Below are 7,651 nucleotides of genomic sequence, written 5' to 3'. Positions count from 1 at the left end.
AATTTCACTTTTACTTTCCCATTTCCCTCACGTGACCCGAGGGCGGGCTTCCGAGAGCCTGGTCACGTGTGTTGCATGAGGCAGGAAGCATTTCCATTCATAATCCAACTCTTGATTATGAATGAAACTCATTCATGTGTGCCAGTGTGCCAAAATGAATGGATTCCTTCAACCAGCTGTATGACGGATTGCGGTGAAACACATGTGACCATCCCCACCTTGAAAGCACCTCTGGGCACCTGTGAGGTGGACTCCACACCCTATTAACTGAAATCAGCGAGGCCAGACCCTGACACCAGGAATGGCTGACTGAGCACTTCCGGTAGCTCTCAGGAGGTAACTAAAAATTGTCGTTCTCATTTGTGTTTTTGATTTTTGTGCCACTGTAGTTCTTGGCTTCAGCACATGTAGAGTTCTAGCTTCTGCTCGTTTGAATACAAAAGCAGAGGTCCAGTTCATTAATAATTCAAACAGTATTTACTGGGTGCACATCACGTACCAGAAGCGGTTTCAGTAGCTGGGGTCACTCCGATAAGCAAAACAGGTAGAAATCTCAGCTGGCGCTGAGGTCACATTCCATCAGGGGAGACAGACAGTAACTAGTTGATGTGATAGGGTGGAAGTCGCATGGTGACAAGGGATGTGGAAAACTATAAAACGGGTGAGGAACGGGTTCGGTGGGCAAGGGGTCTTGCAATGTTCGTCAAGGTAACCAGGTGTGCCAGACATTTATTTACCTGTCGTCTCTCAGCCTCACGTTTGCCCCTTTTCCTTCTCTGTGCAACAGTTAGGGAGTCAGAAAAACTCCCCAGGCCCTGGACCGGCTGGGCTCCTGTTAGGATGTGTGGATGGGAGGGCCCAGCAGATGCTGAGGAGGCTGGAGGAAGAGAGAAGACCATGTTCACGCCTCCAGCCGCAGGGCTGGGGAGGGCGGTGATTCTTGCTCCCCAGCGGGCAGCAGGTGTTACTCTTTGGCAATTCTCGCTTGAAGAGCACAGCGCAGGACAGGTCGTGGCTCCAGCCCAGCTTGTTAGCTCTGCTCGTCTCTGTGCATCGTGCCTTCTTCCTTCTGGCTCGGCCAGACCCCGTCCTTCATTCTATCTCTTTATCAGTTCCCACGATGCCTTTACAACCAATTCCCTATGTTAAATGTTCTCCGTTTGAGCTGCCTAAGATGGTTTCTGTTTTCCTGGCTGGAGTGTGACTTATACAAAAGGCCCCGTTGAGCGAAGACTTACAGGAGGCCGGGGGGCAAGCTGTGTGGGTAACCGAGGAAAGGGTGTTCCAGGCAGAGGGAAGAGGAAGCACAAAGGCCCTTTGGGGCGGCCGCGCTGGGCAGGTTAGAGCAAGAGTGAGGGGCCCGGCACGACCCGACGGAGTGGACCTCAGGAGAGAGCAATGGAGGTGAGGTCAGGAAAGGCGACAGGGGCAGGTCCTTCAGAGCCTTTAAGAATGTCGACTTCTATCTTGAATGAGGTGGGAAGCCGCTGGAAGATTGTGAGTCGAGGAGCAATGCGATCTAACGTGACTTAGCAGCGTCACCCTGGCTGCTGTGCTCAGGATAGACTGAACAGCGGGTGGGTGGGATGCAGGGCAGGGAGACCACTTGGGGGGCTGGTGGGAGCACTAGACTGGGGATGGTAGCGGCTCGGATGAGGAATTTCACAGTGGACACAGGAAGCAGTGGTCGTATTCTGCATAGAGCTTGTTCTGGAGGTCAAGTCTAAAGTATTTTGTTTCGGATTGTGTGTGCTGGGGGAGAGAAAGGCAGCCGTCAGACTTGAGCGCTTGGAAGGGGGAGGTGCCACTTTCTGAGATAAGGAAGCTGAAGAACCCCCTTTCGGGGGTACCAGGAGCTCCGTTTGGGACGTGTTAAGTGTGGAATGTTTCTTTGGCATCCAAGCGGAAATGTTTAGTAGTCAGTTACATACACAAGTCAGACTTCTGGGGTGCAGCCTTGGCTGGAGGTAGCATCTGGGAGTTATTAGCAGAGAGATATCATTTAAAGTCACAGAGCGGATGAAGTTTCTCGGGTGAAGAGCAGATAGAAGAGAGACGTGGTCCACTGTGTGAGCCCTGGAGCCATTCAGTACATAGGGTTTGGAGAGATGATATAGCACGTAAGATGGACAAGGGACAGTCGGAGATATCCTGGAAGCCAAGTGAAGAAAGTGTTCTTTTCACAGCAGCCTCGCAGGCTGAAATCTGGAGACATGGCTCTGAACGCTGGAAAGCAGAAGGCTGATAAGAAATTACCAGCAGGGGAGGAATGGTAAGGCACGGGAGGGCCCAGAGTCTCTAAGGCTAGACTGGGGTCCACTTAAGCAGCGGAACCATTTGGAAGATGAGAATCTGTCGGGTACGTCAGCTTATCGTGGCACAGGCCACGCCTGTGAATGTGAATATCCCTTGAGTGGTGACCGAAGGGAGACTTGCCCGAGAGACCATTAAGAAACAGTAGTGTACAAGGTTACTGTGTAAAAAAGGAGAAATCTCAGAAGTTGGTCTGATGCCCTTAATTGAGGTCATTGTTAGCCAGCCGTTGAGGAGGATGAAGCGATGTGGTCAGGAAATGAGGTGATGGGTTTGTGTCCTGGGACTTAGTAATTGTGTGAACCTGGGCAAGTTGCTTGATAATTCTTTGCTTCTCTTAACACTTAAAAAACGGGGATGATAACGCCATCTTTGTAGGATTATCGAGGAAGAGAAATGCGAGTTTGTGTGTGTTTGTGTGGATGTGAAAGTACGAAGAACTACAAGGCCAGATGTCATTATATCCAACCTTAGAAAAAGCCGACTTTCAGCTTAAATGTAGTCGTATAATGCTAATAACTTAGCAATTTTCGAATGCTCTATGAGGGACAGTAATTTGAGGAACTAATAGTGATGAAGTGAACAAGACATGTATTGGGTCTTTATGATTTTCGTCTAAGGTTTAACGTCAATCATTATATAATGCAAAGATATGTTGAGAACTTCTCATCTAGAGATTAAAGGGAAAATCTCAAAACATTGCATGGATGGCTCAAGCCAGATTTAAATGTTTTATGAATTTTAAAAAATGGACTAGAATAAATTAAAACATGATTCATTTGAATTTAGAACTCATTCACATTCTTTTATTTCTTAATTCCAAAGGGTCCGCCCCACTAAAACAATCATATCTACAAAAATAAAGCCCCAGCATAGAAATCATAAATCCTCCATTTCATAATAGGGGCACAAAATCTTAGATGATACGTCCATGGATCAAGGTATAAATTTGAAACTCAAATCAATTACTTTTGGTACTAAAAATATAACTTAGAGCAGAATATAAGAATGTGTGAATTCTTTCATCTTACAGTTTTTAACCATAACATCTACTACAGATTTTGGAAGTCGTATACAGATTGTCTGAGAGCTTCCATCATGTATGTCTCTTGTTTGTCTCTTGTTTGAACACGATTTGGTAAAGAGGTGATTTTTTTATTTCAAGTTGAAAAATGATATAGGGGACTTTACCACTAGTCGTGATGGAAACAAGAAACTTGATTTACCCTCTTGCTTTAAACAGGAAAACCAGACAAAACATTAGGAACTGCAGTTTTCAGACCCTGGACAAGAGGCAAAGGGCAGAGCAGGATAGTAATTATTTAGAGCAAGGAAATAAATGAATCTTATTGACTCAACTCAATGGAAGTAGTTTCCAAGATGTATATAACACAGTGATATGGAATCCAAACACAAATCAGCATAAATCAAGTCTCAGTACATTTGAAAGTATTGAATTCATTCCTGGATGATCTATGAACATATCAGAGTCAAACTGAAAATAAGTAGCAGAATGATATGTGGAAAATTATGTTGAACTTTAAACAGTATAATTCTAAATGACTCATAGGTCAGAGAACAAATTAAAAGGGAAATTCTAAAATATTTCCATCTGAATGACAATAAAAGTACAACTTAATTCTAATTTGTAGTATGTACCAAAGCAGAGCTTAAAGGGAAAAGTATAGCATTCTTTGCTTATGTTAGAGATGGAGAAAGATCTGTTACTAATGATTTTCCATATTCCTTAGGGAAGGTGGAAAAAAAAGCAAATGAAATCTATGGTAAACAGAAGGAAGAAAAAAAGTGCAGATAACAGGATAAATCAGTTAAATGGGGAAAAAAAACTGTAATGAAGATTGAGGAAACTAAAACTTAGTTCTTTAACAAAGGCAATGAAATCAATAAACTTCTAACCACACTGATTAGGAACAAGGGAATACATTTATCAATATTAGGACTGAATGGGGAGACGTCACTATAGAACCTACAGAAGTAAAAATATAGTAATAGAAAACAACGAACAACTTTGTGCCAAAAAATTTGACAACTTAGGTGAAACGGACAAAATCTTTGAAGATACAATCTATCCAAATTTGCTTAACAAAAGGCAGATAACCTGACTAATTCAATATCTATTAAAAGACTTAAATTTGTAGTCTAAAATCTTTCAACGAAAATACTTCATATTCAGAGTTTTTCAATAGTGAATTTTAACAAATATTTAAGGGGAAAAGTACTAATTCTACTCTGCCAGTGTAGAAGAGGATGGGACACTTCTCGGCTTATTTAAGAAATCATAATTGCTCTTTTATCAAAGCCAGACAAGACATTTCAAAATATTAAACTACAGACCGGAAATTCTCACGAATGTAAACACAAAAGTTGTTAATAAAACTTTATCAGTTGAATGTAGCAATTTGTAAAAACCAATTGTGTCCAATTGTGTCCAATTGGTTTTTATCCCCAAAATGTAAGATTGCATAGGATTTCAAAGGTTTGGCATTTGAAAGTCAATCAGTGTAAATCAAAGTATTAATGAAAACTTAAAAAAAATTTATCTCAATACATAAACAAAAGTGATTCGATAAAATTCAACACGCATTCATGATAAAAACTAGTAGTAAAATATATTGCCACAACATGACAAAAGGCACCTTAAAAAATCTTAATCTAACAAGATACTTAATGGTTAAAGGCTGAATGCTTTCCACACAAGGATATTTACTCTTATCGCTTTTAGTGCTTTTAGTTATCATTGTATTAGCTACTATGAAAGGTAATAACAACAACAAAAAAAAATATAATAAAAGTAATAACAAAAAAATGAGTAATATAATAAAAGTAATGTAATAAACAAAAAGGTGACATACAAATTGGAAGGGAAGAATTAAAGCTATCTTCTTTGCAAACGAGATGATCTATGTGGAACATCCTAATTAAACTTTTAAAAGGAACTATTAGAACTAACAAGTGAACTTCTCATGATTTCAAGATATATAGTGAATATAAAAAATTCAATTGCATTGCCATATTCTATCAACTAATAATTAGACATTAAAATTCAGTTATATAATTTATAGTAGCATTATAAATATGAAATCAGGATATATTTAACAAAATGCGTGGGAGCTGAACACTGAAAACTATGAAACATTACTGAGAAAATTAAAAAAACCTAAACAAATGGAGATAAATATTCATAAATCAGATGATTCCGTGTTGATAGCAATCCATACTTTATGTATTGTAGCTATACCATATACATTACAATCTATAGATTCATGCAAATCCAATCGAAATCTTACTGTACTTTTATTATATAATTGAAGAACAGTTTTAAAACTTATATGGAAATTGAAATATTTAGTAAAGCTGAAGATATTTTAAGAAAGAAGAGCAATCTTGGAATACTTATAGTACCTGAATTCAAGATAGTGTGGTGTTTTCCACAAGAGCAAACGCAAACTGGACACGCACATATATATTTTTTTAATTAAGTTTAAACAAAGTGGTCATGATAATCCTTTCAACAAAAGGTACTAGAAAAATCAGACATTTCTATGTAAAAATTAACCGAAATGGATCATAGACCTAAAGTTATGAGCTAAAATTATACAACTTATAGAAGAAAATCTGTGGAAAAAAATTCTGAGACCCTAGATTAGGCAAACATTTCTTAGGATACCAAAAATCACATAGAAGAAAATTTGATAAATTAGACCACATCAAAATTAAAAACATTCTCTCTTCAAAGACACCACTGAATAAATGGAAATGCAAGCCAGATGCTATGTGCAAATATCTACAAAACATATGTCTGCTAAAGATCTTGTGTTCAGCATATATAAATAAATGTTACATCTTAATAAGAAAATGAATAATCCAAATTTAAAAAAATAGACTAGAGATTTAGACGTTTTGCAACATGCTAATGACAACCACGGTAAGATACTTCTACATATCCAGCAGAGTGACTAAAAACAAACGAACGAAAAACTGCTAATACTAAGCATTTACAAGGATGTGGAGGAACTGGACCTCTTATGCTTTGCCATTGATAATTTGAGATGGTGTAGCCTCTTTGGAAAACATAGTTTCTTCAAAAGTTAAACATATACTTACCCTAAATCACAGCAAATCTGCTCACAGGTGTTTGCCTGAGGGTAATGCAATGTCAAATAATGTCTACAGGAAGACTTGTACCCAAAGGTTCACAGCAGTTTCACTCTTTTTAACCAAAAATGGGAAACACAGAAGTCCATCAGTAGGAGTGAACATATTAATTATGTAAAATAGAATACAATGGACAATAAAAAGAAACGATTTACTTATTATATAAGGTAAAAAATGGATGAATCTCCAAAGTATTATGCTAGGCAAAAGATTCCAGATGCAGAAGACTACAGATGTATTATTCCATTCTGTGAAACTATAGAAGACAAAGCTAAAGCAACGGGATACCTATCAATGGTTGCCTGAATACAGGCAAGAGAAAGAGTTCACTGCAGAGGTTTGTGAGAAAACATGTAAGTTGGGTCTATGGCCAGCCACCCTGAACAAGCCTGATCCCATCTGATCTCAGAAGCTAAGCAGGGTCGGGCCTGGTTAGTACTTGGATGGGAGACCACCTAGGAAGACCAGGTGCTATAGGCATAAAAAATAAAAAATAAGGGATTGTAAGCTGACAAGGTCCTTGCAATCTGTGAGGTCAACCAAGGGTTGCCTCCCCTAAAAACATAAAATAAAGATAATAAGTTGATACAGGGATTTTATTCCATAATTGAGATGGTGATGACATGGTTTATACATCTATTAAAAGTCATCGAATTTAAGTTGGTAAATGTTATTGCGTCTAAATTACACCTCAGTGAAGCCAGTTTTGAAAATTATTAGGTTCCGACTCTAATGGAGAAGCATGGACTTGTCAAGAACATAGGTTCCAGTATCAGCTCGCTTTAAGAAGTAGCCTGAGTTGTCAAAACACAATGCCACATTATTATAAGGAAGGTTTTACCACAGCGATGAGCCTATTCTCTTTAAAATAGGATAATAAGGTAGCTCAAGGGACATTTGGGACATTATCTCCTCAAGAAAACTTTCTCCTCTCTTACACCTCAAACAATAGCACAATGCAATTCTTGCTATAAGAGCGCATTAGAAATCGAGATTCTGTTGACATTGTTAACATCCACAACATTTTTGTCACAAATGTTTATGGAGTAGGAAAAATTAGTATAGTTTCTATGAAAACTGGTTTGACCTTTCATTTTCATACATTTCTGCAGTTAACATAAAAAGAGTTTAGAATCATGTTCCACTTTAGACCTTACACTCT

At 38.7% G+C, this 7,651-nt stretch overlaps 1 protein-coding gene and 1 non-coding gene across 2 annotated transcripts in view; both read left to right on the top strand.

Annotated features, from left to right (window-relative positions):
• The window catches only part of SEMA5A (semaphorin 5A), a 411,791-nt gene that overhangs the window by 148,926 nt on the left and 255,214 nt on the right, over positions 1–7,651 (top strand).
• On the top strand, positions 6,852–6,969 carry LOC112483020. Its single transcript, XR_003047468.1, has one exon. It is a non-coding gene; the product is annotated as a 5S ribosomal RNA (ribosomal RNA).

This window comes from Pteropus alecto, unplaced genomic scaffold (genome assembly GCF_000325575.1).
Source record: "Pteropus alecto unplaced genomic scaffold, ASM32557v1 scaffold66, whole genome shotgun sequence".
Classification (NCBI taxonomy): domain Eukaryota; kingdom Metazoa; phylum Chordata; class Mammalia; order Chiroptera; family Pteropodidae; genus Pteropus; species Pteropus alecto.
This window is presented reverse-complemented; position numbering and strand designations above follow the sequence as displayed.